Consider the following 16,654-nt stretch of genomic DNA (forward strand, 5'->3'; position numbering starts at 1 on the left):
CTGCCCTTCCACCCTCATCCTCTCCACATGTCAAACATAGGATCTATGTGGTAGGTAGGAGAGGAAGGTCTGTCACCCTCGAAGGGTTCCTTTCTCCATTCCTGACAGATCCTGACACATCTCAATAGTAGTGATGGGAAAACTGTAAGGCACTAATATAAGACAGTTGAATGGTGTAGGGAGAGAAGAGAAGAGGGACAAGGAAAAGACCTTCATGGACATTAGACCGAAAAAGGGTTAGTAGGGGACATGTTACCAGTTCATGTGACTACGTGCGATTGGAAAGGTATGTGTGAACCTAATCAAGGACAGAATTCTGAAAGCCCAAGTGAAAGATAGTAAAAATCAGAACAGAATGATCAACAGTGTCAAAGGCTGTGGACATTTCGAGAAGAATAAGAAGGGAAGTATGTTTAGTATAACGTGCAGGTAGAAGAGACTTGGTAACAAAAAGTAGAGTTGTCTCATTTGAGTGATTCATGTTTAAACCAGATTGATTTGTGTTCTGCTGCATACCTCCTTCTAGGTTTACATTTGTCGACTGATTGCTTTGTTCTCTTGTATATTGTACTGTGTTCTGCTGTGCTCCACCCTCCTCCAGGTTTACTTTTTAATGCCTGCTCTGTTCCTGATGCCCTGATAACTTGACTTGCTTACCAGGCTGCCTTGTTTTCTGCCTGCTCTTCCATCTGAGCTTGTCTACTTGGTCAATCATCCACTATTGTCTACTCCCTTCCGTTCTCATCTGTTTGCACCCATCCTTGCATTCTCCCAGAGTGTTTCCCCCCCACCTTTCCCCTCCATCCCTCTTACTCTCTCCCCTTACCCTACCTACTCTTTGGTGCTCTCTGTTTCTCCTATCTTTTCAAAATGCTTCTCTATCGACCATCCTGCTCTCCTCACTAAGTCTGGTATGAAGAAGTTCAAAAAGGATATCCTGGTCTCCAACCCAGGCCTCCCTATTGCTGACACCTATACAAGTGCTTTCTCCATACAGCCCCTCATCGACATCCTCTTTGTCGTTCCCTCGCCAGACCTATGGACTCTTCATTTGGTCTCTCTGCTCGCTTTTTTCTCATCTTCTCCCATTAATAGTGGCACTCGGTGGTAGTCCCTCCTGGCCCCCTTCCACTCCTCTAAGGTCTTCATTAATGTTTACCTAAATGGCACTGTCTTGGTCCAATGCCCTCAGGCCAACCTTCTCTTTGATAGACGCTTCTGGCATCTCATCAATTTCTTTTCTTCTCCTGCTGTCCCTTCTTTGGCCTTCTTGCCTCCCCCTCTGCCTCCTCCTTGGCTACCTTGCCCTCTTCTCCTTCCTCTTCTGCCCCCCATCAGGCTCCTTCTACACTTCCGCAGGTCATACCTCTGATTTTTACCCCTCCCGGAAGTCTTTCAAGGTTGGCAACCTTCTCCATATTGCCACTCTCAACTCTTTCTCAGCTGTCAAACACTCCTCGGACATCTGACGCCTCCTGGAAGAACTTGATATCAATTTCCTCGGTCTCACCGATACATGGTTCATGACCAGCTCTGTCACAAGCTTTTACACTCTCCTCCCTGATGGCTACAAGATCCTCTCCACACCCATATGCAACTGTTCTGGGGGTGGGGGGTGTAGCCTTGATCTTCCCGGAGTGGTTTCCTGCCTCTGTCATTCCTATGGAGGCCTGCTCCTCCTTCGAATGCCTTGTCTGCAGGCTCTCTCTCTCTCCTGGCCACTCTCTTACTGTGGCTACTATCTATTGGACACCTGGTCAGATCACCTCCTTCCTCTCTGAGTGGGCGGACCTCTCCTCCTCCCTCCTGGCCTTGACCACTCTACTCCTCCTTTTTGGAGACATTAACATCCACCTGGATGCTTTCTGTCCCTCCTCTGGACTCGTTTGTGACCTCTGTGACTCTCTCTCTCATTCTATTCTCCCCTTTGGCCCGACTCACTCTGCAGGGAAAACTCTGTCCCCCTCACCACTCCTCTCTCCTGGAGTGATCACCTTCTCCTTTCCTCCCATCTCTACCTCTCTACCCCTCAGGCCAAGCCAACTCCAGCACTGCCACCTACCTTCTCGGTCATCCGGCCCTTTCCATGCTCCTCTCTTCTATCTCTGATACTCTTGATGTTCTTGAACCTGTCATGAGATTCCACTTTAAGCTCAAAACCAAGTGCAACTCTGGGTATGACTCTGACCTTGTCACCCTTAAACGTGAGTGCAGGGTGGCTGAGAGGAAATGGCTAGCTGCTTGCGCATCCTCTAACAAACTGGCCTGCCGCTGCCCCAAAGGCAATACAGTCTCTCTGTCCCCTCTAAGAAGAGAGCCCACATCCAAGCCTGCATCTCTGCGGCATCTAACAACTCGGCCAAACTCTTCAAAATCTGCACAGAGCTGGCCAATACTGATGCAGTCTCTACCACTCCTACCACCTCACAAACCCTCTGCATGGCCCTGGCTTCTCATTTCATCTCTAAAACCCAGGACATCCTGTCCACCCTCTCATCCTCTCCTCCTACTCCCTCTACTCTCTCCTCTACCTCCAGCCCCCCTCTGGCCACCTCTCCTCCCTCTTTCTATTCCTTTCATGTGTTCTCCCCTGATGAGGTTTCTAGAGAAGTCCAATCTATGAAAGTATTGTCAAAACAGGTTCTTTCCTGTTCTTCCAAAACCATCAAGGATGACATTGACACCCTTGCTCCTGCCCTGGCTCACATATGCAACCACCCCTTCACCACTGGAGGCTTCCCTTTCTCCCTGAAGCACTCTCTTGTGCAACCTCTTCTTAAGAGACCATCAGCCGAACCCTCCTGCTCGGCTAACTATCGCCCGATCTCCATCATTCCTTTTGTGGGAAAACTCCTGGAAAAGCTGGCCATCTCCCAGATTAATCTTCACACTGAATCTGTTGGTTGTCCCCATGACCATCAGTCTGGCTTCGGAGCAGCCAGAAGCACAGAAACTGCTCTCCTGAACATCCGTAAAGACCTGCTCTTTAACCTTCATTCAAATATCCCCTCTGTCCTCACCTTACTTGATCGCTCTTCTGCCTTTGACACGGTCAATCATGCTATTCTGCTCAATGGTCTCTGTGATAACCTGGGTATCAGCAATCAGACCCTGGCCTGGCTGACCTCAACCCTCTCTAATCGACCCTCCAAGGTCCAACTTGGGTCCTTCCGTTCCTCTATCTCACTCTCCACCTGTGGTGTTCCCTAGGGGTCTAACCTCTCTCCCTGGCTGTTCAACTAATACCTGGCACTTCTCTCCCACTGCATTGCCGCTCTCTGCTCGAACTTTCACTGCTATGCGGATGACACTTAGCTCATTTTCATGCTCCCCTCTGCCACCTCTTCTCCTTCTCTCATCTCTGACTGTCTGCCTGCTATTCAGGAGTGGTGTGCCGCCAATGATCTCTGCCTTAATGCCAGTAAAACAGAGATTGTCCTCATCGGCACACCTGCACCCTCCTTTCCTGTCACTCTCTGGCCGGCCTCCGTTGGCCCTCTTCCTGCTCCTACCTGTGAGGCTAAGAACCTCTGGGTCATCTTCGACTCCACAGTCTCCTTTTCTCCTCATATCTCTGATGTCTCTAAGAAGTCAAACTACCAACTGCACCTCCTCAGAGGTATTCTTCCTTTCCTCTCCTTCCCTAGAAGCTCACTGTCTCTAGAGCTCTAGTTCTCTCTGGGCCGGACTAGTGCAACAGTTTCTTTCTAAATCTGCCTGCTTCTACTTTCCCCCCTCTGCAACTCATCCAGAACAGGAATGCAAGACTTGTCCTTGGCCTCAAGCCCAGGGATCATATCTTTGCAGCACTGAAATATCTGCATTGGCTCCCAGTGGCTGCAAGGATTAAGTTGAAGACCCCTTGCCTTGTCGACAAGGCCTTCTGGGGCTGGGTCTTCAATACCTCCAACTCTCTCTTTGTAAATACCGTCCTACTCGAGCCCTTCGCTCCACTACCTCCAACTCCCTCAGGGTCAGTCGCTTCTCCAAGCAACGAGTTGGTGGTAGATCTCTTTTTTCAGCTGGGGCCTCTCTGTGGAACAGCCTCCCTGCCTCTCAGAAACTTGAGGAGAACCATCTCCGGTTGTGGAAGCACCTCAAGACCGTCCTCTTTGCTTCTGCCTTCTCTCTTCCTCCTCCTTCTGATTTCCTGTTTGATACTGCACTGGTCACCTGGCTACCCTCTGATTTCAAGCTCAGATCCCTGCCCACCCAGTTGCACACCCGCTCTGCCTGTTGGCAGCCCTTGCACTCGGGCCTGTGTCTGTAACATTACAGTCCCCGTATATGCTCTTTTGGACACCTGCTGTCTGCACTTACCCTTGCACCTGCCACCTGCTGGCCACACTTCTTGTTATTGTTTTGATCCCATGTACAGCACTGCATACTCACCTTTCTCCTTTCCTCACCTTTTCCCTGGCCCTTTTCCCCTCCCCCTCTGATGTACTTGCACGATCTCAATGTCACCTGGCCTAGTAAGAATGTTGTCTCTGTCCTCCCTCTGTTCCCCCTTACTTGCCTCGTTGTGCCTTGAAACACTTGTGTATAGGCGCGTTACAAATGCCATATCATATGTGAGAAGAAAGTAGTTAGAAGACTAAATAGTGGGAGCCGACGCAGTAGAAGAGAAAGAAACATTGGCAAAGATTAACTCATGATAAGAGCCAGAAGAAGCAAAGTGGGCGTTAAGATATTTGTGAGAGAGAAGGAATTTAGTAATAAAGAAAGTGAATAGAAGTGTGTTTAGTGCCAAGGTGAAGATTACAATCACTACAAAGAAGAGAGAAAAATCAGTAGGAATGATAAGTCATAACAAAAAGTCAAGATCATCACAAAGAAAGAGCTACGAGGGCTAGGAAAGCATCCCCAAAAGGCAGCCCTTTTAGCTTCAAAATCACAGTCAGTTCTCCTGGCGTTCAATGGGTATTCCAAAGCAACTTTGCATCATTTCAGTCTTTTCAAAAGTTCACTTAGCTTGCTCTTTCCTTGAATCACTTTAAGACTTGATATGCACAACATCTTCAGTGTCCTAACATTCCACTTCAAGTAGGGGTTACCCAGTGTAGGTGCAGTTGTCAAGCCACACAGTCCACCCACTACAGGTCACGCAACCGTTAACCCTTGGCACTTTGTTGTAATCACTTATTCTCATTGGACCTCCTTGCCAACACAGGCTCCATCTTTGAACATGTGTCAATTGTCCACTTACAATTCAGTTTCTCTTTGGCAGTGTCTTGACTCTGCCACAATGTGCCTTTCACACCATTCACTATGTGGGGTGTTTTCCTTGTCACCACTTTGCTTTCACACTTAACAATAGTGCTAGAGAGAGGGGCTGCGAGTGAGTCTCTCCCCTCCCCTACCCTAGCCTTATGGTACAATTTTGTTTTGACCGGTGCTCTTAGTGCATATCTATTGATGCTCTTTTTACTTCCCCTTGAGGGATTTTTTAACTAATGCCTGTGTGTTTTTATTACTTTGTGTGAATCATTTTATTCTCTTTGCATTTGCACTTTAAGTAATACGTTCAGTCCCCCTATTAGTAGGGGTTTCTTTTGGTTTAAAGTTCCTAGGATCTTTTTTCTGTGAGCTCCATTCTGTTTTAAGTGAGGGCTGCCCTTTGTGCTATTGAATTATGTCTAAACGTTAGGCTAAAGCTCCCCCATTGGTTCCCAATAAAACTAAAAAAAGTAAGCCCTGTGTTTCGGGTGTGCCGGGAACCTAGGATATTACCGGCATCAATCCTAAATTGAAGCCTAGAAAAGGTAAAGGTGCCCAGGTCGATCATGGTCAATCAACTTTAAATGAATACCTTAAGCAAATGGCAGGCAAATTGGAAGAGGGCATCCAACACACAGAAAGAGCTATTGAAGTTGCTAGTCTACAATCTAGCGCACATGGTGACAAAAGAACTACCCTGTTACATTTGCCAAACTCCTCTTTCCCCAGTCTCTCACAATGTCTCAAAACTACATTGAATAACCATCATTTAGAAATCAACCCAATGGGTGGCAAAAGAGGGGGGATTTTTGTTTGAGGTCTAACTTATGAGGAAGTGAAAGCAGCTGTCCCCATGGGCACCCTGATGGACAGTGGTCAGAACTTGCCCCCTGTTGCAGCACTTAATGACTCCTTGGAGTCAGCTTCAAATGATTTTAGAATTTTTGATGCAGTACTGGACAGAAAGCTAGCCCCGGTTTGAGAAAAATTAGGGGCCCTTAAAAACTCTTTAGGTACAACCCTATGCATTATGGATGACCTATTAAGAGGTCTAAAAAAAGATATTATGGAAATGAAAGAACTTGTAGAACGCATAGTGTCAGCCGTCTCTGGGCCCGTACTGGAAGCTCCCGCAACTCAACTCCCAAACTCCTCAACCATACTATATAGGGGTGGGACGGTGGCTCATAATCCTATAGTCACTGCTTTACCTATTGTGCCTCCAATACGGCACAATGCTGCACTTTTGGAAGGCACTCTTTGAAGGGGCCTAAGAAATGCCATGGGGTCTCAGCCGTGGGTACACACAAGATCTTAAAAGATAAATGTCCCCCTAGTGAGCAAGTAGTTCTCAATTTCCGCCCAGAGGCTGCCCCCTTGGTAGGAGTTATCATGGGACTCCCTCCTCTGGCCTCCGGCCAAGCGGAATCCACTATCTCTCTTCTAAACAAGACAGCACAATGGATTAACTCACGCCTGCCTGGTATGAAGGTGAATCCTAGAGGCATCCTTATGGCCATGAGGGTCTCCTGGGTGGGGAAGGAACCAAAATGGGCTGCAGGGGACTGCATGGTGGTGTCTATGACTGCTCCAGCTAAGCTCAACTATGTAGTTACTTCACTTAATCCAGAGTTGAGGACCCGCAATTCCTCCATACAAAATAGCGCCTTTTTTCCCCTAGGAGCTTTTTATCTGGTAAAACATCTATTATTAGCACCACAGACCACCACTAAAGCTTTGCACTCTTGTATGGCAATGGAGGGCCCTGTGCGAGGTAGTCAGATGGCACCAATAATGCCGGTGGCCATGGTAGAACTTACAAATAGCTACAAGGCTTTGGGTGAAGTTGAAGAATTAGATTGACCGGCTGCCGCAGGGCAGGCGGTTCATCTAAAGGATCCTCCTGGTCTAGGAGGCTCAACAGGGCAAAACTATTTCTCTAATGAACGGGCGTCCTCACAGACATCCATGTCTTTTTTGTCTTGGAATATTGCAGGTGCTGTGTCTAAGCTCGCGCAGAGGGATATATCTGTTGCTATGAGGGAATATGATATCATGTTCCTTCAGGAGACGTGGACACTCTCAACCATTATGTTTTGATGGCTATGTTTCACTATGTGTCCCAGCTGAGAAAGGTAGACGTGGGCGTTATTTTGGTGGCCTGGCAATTTTAGTGAAGGCATCCTTAGCCCTAATGTTGACGGTGAGAGAAACTAAGAATGGGAATGTGCAATGCATTGCTGCTTGTCCTCCCAGTGGCCATACCTTATTCATGGTAAATTTTTATAGTAGTCCACACATCACTAACCAAGGGTGCCCAGGCACGCTGAGAGATGTGATTGAAGTGTATGGTAGTGATAATGCGAATCAGGGGTCATTGTCAATCCTAGCTGGTGACTTCAACGCGAAAATAGGCCTAGGGGAAGTGTCTGCAAAAATAGACCCTGGAGAAGAATTTGCCTATGGGGTAGGCCCTGTGCAAATGGAGGATGAAAGAATGTGCGCTAGGGGACTGCAGTTTTGTTAGTGGTTCCAAGATGGGGGGGGGCAGTCTTTGAACGGTCGTGTGGGTATAGACCGGCCTGGTAGGCCAACTTTTGTGGTCACACAGGGATCCTCCACAATTGATTATTTTTGTCTCCATGTTAGAGATTGGGCCCTAATTAAGGAGTTTGAGGTCCTTAAGAATGTTTTTAGTGACCATCACGCATTGCGGTTGGGAATTGACCCACCGATGGTTCCAACTGTTCATTTCTCAGACCTGGACCACTGTGGTCTTAACCTCCTGTACAAACGGAGAATAAAATGGGCTAAGCTGGATCCTGTGGATACACTGCCATCCATTTGTAAAGCAAATATCGAGGGTTTTATGCTTATCCTCTCAAATGTATACCCTCCAGGCCCATAATCTTAGCATCACAGAAAATCTGGGACACCATGTCGAATATTTTTCAAAGGGACTTCAAAAGGGGGAGTAAGATACTGGAAACCTGGTTTGATGAACCCTGTTGGTTAGCACAGAAAAACCTTAAAGCTATATTGGCAGCAAAAGACAGTACCCGGTGGGATATAAGCGCCGCTCGGGCGTATTATAAACGCATCCTTGCCAAAAGGAAGTCCTATCTAGATGAGCAAGCCTGGGGAGAACTTCTTCAGGCTGTACAGTCACGAGATTCCCAAAAATTCTGGGAATTCGTGGCTAATGGGCCCCCACACAAAAGACTGAAAACATGTAAAGAGAAGACTGTAAACGCCTCGGCCTGGTCTAACCATTTCTCTACCTTATACAACGCCTCTCCATCTCCTAGTTATTTTGGTCCACGTGGCTCTTCCGTCCGTTTTACAATTAAAGAGGTAGAGTTGGCTATAAGCAAGTAACTCCTCAAACGTGCCCCTGGACCGGATGCCATCCCTGCTGATAGTTTTTATAAAGAGATGGATCTGTGGGCTCCATTATTAACTAAGTCTTTTAATGCATACTTAGAATTGGGCAATTATCCGGAACATGGGGACAGGCTATAATTTTTCCCATCTTCAAAAAGGGTGACCTTGGTAGCCGTCTTTCCTATCGTCCGATCTCCCTTTTGGACACTTCATTTAAAACTTTTGGTAGGGGAGTTCTGGTACGGCTTGAACAATGGATTTCCCATTGGGGGGTACTTACAGAGACCCAATATGGTTTCCGCCCAGGCTTGGGAACTAGGGATCAGGCCCTGAATCTATTCTTGGTGGGCGCCTCATCAATCTATGTTAAGGGTGAGCCACTATATTTGGCTTTCATGGACCTGAGCACCGCATTTGACAAAGTAGACAGGGCGATGCTCTGGGCTGTGCTCAGGTCCATGGGTTGCCCGGAGGACCTGGTCAAGGTGCTCCAAATAATCCACGAAAAAACTTCAGCTTGTGTAAGATTTGGTGACCAGGGACAGTGCACAGCTATTTTTGAGTCCTTTTAGGGTGTCTGCCAGGGTTGTTTTGTGGCCCAGTACTTTTTTCTCTATACATAAACGGTGTATACCAGGCCCTTTTTAATTCCAAATCTGATTATCCACCAGACAACATCTGGTGGATGTTAACACTGAATTTATGGCCACACACAAACTCTCTGTGAACTCAAATAAATCAGCTGTTATGGCTTGTAAGAGCACAGGTGTTAAACACCTCAAGATGCAGAGGATATTGAGTGGTGGAGAGCCAATTCCCTGGGTCACTAGTTTTGTATATTTGGGAATCTGGTTTACTGAGAACTGGCTTGGGTTCGGTCATGTGGACAAAAAATGTACGAGGATGAGACAGGCATTGGATGGCTTGTCCCGTTTTCAAAATTATTGTTCTGGGCATCCACTCAAGCTAATTCTTGAAGTTTACAGGGCACAACCCAAAAGCCAATAACTATGTGGCTGCACTGTGGGGCTTTGAAAAGATTTTAAGTATTGAAAAAGCTGAGAATACCTTTCTAAAAAAAACTACTTGGGTTGCCGCAGTCAGCGCCAAATTATGGCACCCATTTAGAGCTTTGGTGCCCTCATATTGGTGATGAATGGTTAATGGCCCCTCTTGCGCATTGGCTGGCGTTATGGTCCAACCAGAAAGCTGTTCTTTCACATAAAATCTTAATAGCATTGGTGAAAAGCCCGGCTGTAAAAAAAATACTGTGGCTTATGTATTTTCTGAAATGTGTGAGCCAGTTAAATTGTGTTAGTCTCATCTGCCCTCCAGCCATTTTGACTCTGTGTGATGTGATGACTCATAAGCAATTGTTTAAATCCATCCTCATGTCAAACAGAGAGTTCTATTAATTGGGCATTAGTGCAAACAGAAGGCATGTTGTTCTAACCACTGCAGACACTATCCAGCAGTATTTGTTTCATAGTAAGCAACTCTATGACCGCTGGGCACTTACAAGAGCCTGCTTTGACTGTCTATGGTTGGGGGCCCGAACAAAAAACTGGTCTCACAATGTTCAATCTGAGGCTTGTCCTTGTCAGTGCCCAGTGGAGGACCTTTTGCATTTTGTGCTCTTTTGCCCTACCTACTTGGAATTAAGGAGGAAAACGCTCTTGCCATTATTGAGGTCCGCTGGAATGTCTCAAGCCAGGCCGGCCCTTGGTTATCTACTGTCTGCTGCTACACTACCCGTCGCTTGGGGCTCGGTGGACTATTTGAGAAAGGCCTGGCATCGGAGAACCAAAATCATTTCTCAAAAATTGACTGAACTCTGATAATTTATTGAATACTCAGGTACTCCCTTGGTGGTTTTGAATCTGTATACACACACACACACACTTTTTTAACCTTATTATCTTATTTAATGTGTTTTCATCTTTATGTCATGTATTTTGTATTGTATCTTATTCTCTATTGTTGTTTATGGAAAATGTGTTTCCGAATAAACGTAATATGATGATAGTGTTTATCATTTGCTTTTCACTTATTTCCTAAGCCCTCTTTAGGCTTTCCTTTGGTTCATACTTTCACATTGTCCATCAATACATTTTACTTGCTTTCACTGTATTAAAAAAAGTACAACTCTTTAATTTCACTCTTGCAGTAATTTCATGCACTTTGCATACGTTTTCCTTAATTCGGTATTCAATAATGTATAAAATACTTTGCGCTTGTTCGGCGCTTACAAATCTTTCCTTCATTCTTCCAACCCTTTTACCATTAGGTTTCATCTGAATGGCATCTACTTTTGCCCAATCCCAGCCCCTGGTGCGCCCCAGCATGACTGTTCCCTCTCCGTCACTCACTCACCTGTACACGGAAGCTCCCCTGGGTGCTGGTGGTTTTCTCTTTTGTGGTTTATTGCTCCCCTTTCACTCCCTGGGACCTCCAATGAGCAGTGCTCGGCGCTCCGAACCTTTGAGCTACTTTTGATGGCAGTCTGGAGTCTTCAGTGTCCCCCAGTTCCTGGGAGGGGGCATACAGCACTGGATTTTGCAGTGCTCCCGGCCCCCTCACAGCCCATTCAGGCAGGCAGTGTCTTTCTTGCTCTGCTGCAGTGCTCAGCATCCTTTTCATCAGTCCCGCTCCAGCCTGCTCCCTACCGGGTTGCCACGTCCCGTTCCCCAAGCAAGTATCTCCCTCTCGGCGGGTCACCCCCTCCAGGTGGGTCTCTCCCTCCAGGCGGGTCTCTTGCTTGTTTCTTCTTAAATACACCTGTAGCCTTTCAACTTGCTACAAGTGTAAGTTCTTTGACTGACCTCAATTAGTGGGACATGACTTTCCATGGTAGTGGTGTTTCACAGTCCTCTTCAATGTCTCATTACCAGATGGTGTGCACAGATGGAAGTGTGCATTACTCCTAGTGGCCTCTTCTATATCCCAGTATTAATGACATGTGAATATGGGAGAGTGTGTGTGTGTGTGATCGTAGCCTACAAAGGTGGGGGGAGGGCAGGAAAAGGGGATACATGCCTCATCTGAAGACATCCTCTACCCACTCCACAATGTTGCTAGACCCAGGTGATCCTCCCTCACATATCCACCCCCAGGGTCAGGATCCAAAAGTGATGGCCTTTCCCTGGCCACCTGGGAAGAGGATCCAAGGGGAGTAGATGCAAGGCCATCTTAAACACTTTGGGGGCCCGGGGCACAGACACATTTGGGGCCCCCCCTCCATCAAGCCAAATGAATTAAGGTACCCAGAATATCTGGTTGTGCCCCCCTCATCGCAATCACAACACATAGCTGGGCATGTTACCTTGCAGCGATTAAAATAGCCACTGGTACTCCCTTTCAGTCCCCTTAACCCCTTCATTCTTGCTGTAATAAGAATGATAAAGAAGTAGCATTTAAAGGCCAACAACAGCAGTCCACGAAAAGGCTACTTGCATTCTAGCATAGGTACAGGCCATTTTTCATCATTAGCAGTAACGAGGACGATACACTAGTCATAGTATACATTCAGGACACAGATCGTATGTAAAAGGTGCATATAATCCAGAATAGACAGACAACTCAGATTAGTTCCCTCACAGACTGAAAAAATGCTTAAGCATGGAGAAAGATAAACCTGCCATGGAATAGATAATGGATAAAGATTAGTTGGTACCAGGAAGGTACACGCATCAGACAGATTGAGATTAGATGAGTGACATGGTTTTCAAGAAGGGTTGCCATTAGAGAGCAAAGAAGCAAGTGACTGTGATGTGCAATATACCAATGCTCACTATTATTATAGAGGATGCAACACTATAGGCAGTTAAACCATGTGTGAAGCTGTTATGAAGATCATACCCTGAGAACAAAATCTCTCAGAAGGGTGACAATTGTGAATGGTTTAGGGACTACCAATTTTCACATATTAGGCAATGCAAGATTAAATGAGATACTCAGGATTACACATTGGTTAAAATGTGAAGCTGGGATTTGCATCCACTCTGCAATTTTATGCACTTTACACCTTGAGTTTCTAGTACGTACCATGAACTGAAATAATCCTAATTTTTAGATCCGATTTAGAAAGAAGACAAATCACATAACATAACATGACAATTTTACAAACAAAATGTTATAGAAGCTTATTATGCAAAATGGGAATGATTCTAGCTTCATTGTCTCGATCATCAAGGGAAGTATATAGGTGCCCATATAGTATTTGATGCAATCCTAAAAGATTGAATCTGTGTTTCTCTTTTGTTTTCAATGCTTTAAATTGGCCCAAAACACAGGCTTGTGAAATTGTTATAAATAAACATACACAAAAATCTTTTGGTTGTACAAAAAAGCAAAACATGTTTGTGCCAAATGAGCAGACATTACAATATGATTGCCAGTGGCCTGCAATATCTCATCCGCTCTCTCCTGTCTAGGAGCCCTTCTGCTGAAATGACCTACATAAAAAGTCAGATCAGGTAATGAATAGGCTAAACAATACCCCCAGCATGTGAAAAGGCAACCTTTCCAAGGAAGACAGTGCAGTAATGTCAGTGAAATAAGTCAAGGATCACTGAATCATCTGCTAGGGAAGCCAGGATAGAAGCATGAACGCTTTGGTTCCACAGATTTGAATTTGCATACGCAATCACTTCTCGGACTAACACTTCATAGTCTTAATTTGAGGTGACTGCATAGGTTTTACAAGACCCCATCTGCTGAAACCAATTTCTAGACCTTCACCATACTGATCCTATGTTTTTTGTTTTTATAGCAGCCACAGGTACAGGTACACTACTGAAAATAGCATCTGTTGCACTACAAAACAAAGTACACATACCTGCAGATTTATCAACTTCAAACATAGGAAAGGCTGAGTAGGCCTTGTTGGAATTCAGCATTATAATCTTGCATATGAACACAGATCTCTACAATTAGTGCTTAACACACTGAGCTATCTTCTGAACCCACGGGACACTCACATTTATCAGTATGCATTTTAACTTTGGCTATTGCACCTGATCAATATAATTCCCATATAAAGGTGATATTGCTTCAGGAGTTGTCGTTGTGAAGATACAAACTTTGTTTGGGACAGTGAACACAGAAAGCATTACAGGATGAATTGATCAGAGCAGTCAGTATTTGTTGGGACAGGCAATAGTTTCAGAGCCTCAGCAAGACGCCATACAATATCTTGACGTGTGCTATTTAAGTTTTGTAAACAATGGTCACTAATTTCTTTAGATTAGACACCTTTGTGCGGGGCCCCCTCCAAGGTGGGGGCCCAGGGCATGTGCCCCTTTTGCCCTCCCATAAAGACGTCACTGAGTAGATGGGAGGATTCCCTCAGGTTCCTCGCATAATGTTTGCATGATTTGCAGCATCAAAAAGGATCATCTTCACCAGGCAGCTCTGCCTGTAAAAAGAGTTGTGGTTCTTACAGTTTACCCACAACCAGGTTTTAAACAAGATTATTTTTCGGGCCACCTCGATGCAAATTTCCTCCACACAAAAGCAGGGACGTTGATTGACCTAAATGCCTGGGATTGGGGAAATTACATCACGCACCCGATATCATAGGAAGTGATATCACATGACTTTTGACCTGGATGGCATCAGTTCCTCTTTAACCCTGGCGATATCACCAGAAGCGACTTGCGGTGTAAAGAAAGCCTACATAGATGTACCATTGTGCAAATACCAAAAAGGTGCAATAACAGACAAGAATAGTTTAGAAACCAACCACATTTTAACAAGGGTGTTGCCTTCATATGCCATGGAAGGGGGTCATGATATAATAGGGTTATACCAAATAGACTCAACAAAGACTGAGGCACTTCTATAGATATGACACTTCAGCATTGTATAGCCAATTACCTCCATATTATGCCAGTTACACCTGCACATCAGGTATTGTCATTATTTGATAAGTGGAGCCCCTAGATTGTCAGTTGCTGAGATATTACAGCATTTAAAAATCCAATAGATGCAAGTTACCAACAATGCACAGGAGCATTAATGCTTTGATTCATGATATATGATTTGGTATTTATATAGTGCTTTCATCAAAGCACTATTCATAGCACATATTTAAATAGAATTATTCCAACCAAAGTTGGTACTCATTCATGAAGCTCGGAAGAATGAAAGGCTGAGTTGACCATGCCTTGATTCAAACTTGTAGATGGGATATACAGATTTCAGCAGCGAGTGCTCAACCCACTGAGCTATTTTACCACTTTGCTATTAAAAACACAATGCCACTATAAGAAAACATGAAAAAATAAATGGGCTGCACAGTGAAGGCTAGACAGTTAATAACACTTATCATGCTTGCTCTAGCCTTGATGATGCACAGTAAAAAAATGGCATGCCACAGTAAAAGATACCTTGATGGGTTGCATCAAAATGACATCATCTAACCATGTAATAACACTTATCATGTTTACTTTATCATAGAGGCCCAGAAAAATATCCCATGCTACAGTAAGGAAGGAAAGGGTAGACTGGCTGCAACCAAATGACCAGTTAGGTAATTACACTTATGATTGCTTTATCAGAAATTCCTGGTGCAAAATGTCAAGCCACAGTAAGAAACTGCTAGATTAGCTGCACAAAAATGCTAGCCTAGCTACGTAATGACACTTATGATGTTTACTTAATTATATATGCCAGAAAATATGCAATGACACAGTAAGGAAAGGCAATACTGTCTGCACCCAAATGGCAGTCTCGACAGGCAATACAAGCTATCATGATTACTTTATAATAGATGCCCAGTACAAATGTCATGTCACAGCAAAAAATTACTAGACTTGCTGTAGCAAAATGGCAGTCTAGCCACTAATACATATCATGCCTGCTTTATGATTGATAACCTTTAAGTATTAGTGTGCCCCTCTCCTGCTCCTCCCCTGCAACACTTCTGCTCTCACTCCCACTCTCCTCCAATCCCCAAAATCAACCACTCTGCCCAGAGTTGCTTCAATTTCCCTCTTCCTCGTCCCAGTACTTATGTATCAGACAAGATGTGTCATAGGCAAGTAGGAGAGACGGGGAGGAATGGCACTAGTAGTGATAAAGATTACCGGTAAGTAATCCATGTATTTTACAAAAGGACACACATTCACACACCTCTTCCTCCTTTATATATATACTTATTCACCATTCACTAATACAAGCATGCCCAGCCACCCACAAATCACACACACACACACACACACACTACATGATATATGTACACATGCAAAACATAACACTCTCTCTCTCACACACACACACACAACATATGCCATGACACAGTAAGAAAAGGCAATACTGGCTGCACACAAATGTCAGTCTAGACAGGTAATAACACTTATCATGATTACTTTACTATAGATGCCCAGCTCAAATGTCATGTCACAGTAAGAAATGACTAGACTGGCTGTACCAAAATGTCAGTCTAGTCACTAATAAATATCAAGCCTGCTTTATCATTGATAAACTTTTTGCATTAGCGCGCTCCTCTCCTGATCTACCACTCCCACAGGTCTCCTCTCACTCCCACTCTCCTCCAACTCCTAAAATCAACTACCCTGCCCAGTGTTGCCTCCATTTCGCTCTACCACGTTACAGCACTTATGTATTAGGCAAGGTGCTTCATAGGCAAGTACTGGGATGAGGAAGAGTGGCACTAGCAGTAATAGAGTACTGGTAAGTAATCCAGGTATTTAACAAAAGCACACACATTCAAACACCACTTGCTCCTTTATGCATACACGCATTCACCATTACACACACACACATACACACACACACACTTTTACATTTAAAAAATATATGTCCTTACCTTTCAGAATCTGTCTTCTGCAGGCATGAGTCTGGCTCCCATGCTCCAGCACACAGGCTCTGGTTCCTCTCACGCACAACGGAGTACAGAGCCATCCATGTCCTTGGCTCGGATTTCAAAATTAAATCATCTCTTGCACTGACTTCGAAAAGAAATTATTTCTGTTTCGCAAAAACCAAAACAGAAATAATTGCTTTTTGAAGTTAGAGTGAGTTCAAA

The 16,654-nt window shown here is 44.9% G+C and overlaps 1 protein-coding gene across 1 annotated transcript in view; it reads left to right on the forward strand.

Annotated features, from left to right (window-relative positions):
* Nucleotides 1–16,654, forward strand: part of LOC138510277 (transmembrane channel-like protein 2-A) — a 1,079,160-nt gene that overhangs the window by 704,110 nt on the left and 358,396 nt on the right. The gene's annotated exons all lie outside the window — the stretch shown is intronic.

The sequence above is a fragment of the Ambystoma mexicanum genome, chromosome 6p (genome assembly GCF_040938575.1).
Source record: "Ambystoma mexicanum isolate Mex_15411 chromosome 6p, UKY_AmexF1_1, whole genome shotgun sequence".
NCBI lineage: Eukaryota > Metazoa > Chordata > Amphibia > Caudata > Ambystomatidae > Ambystoma > Ambystoma mexicanum.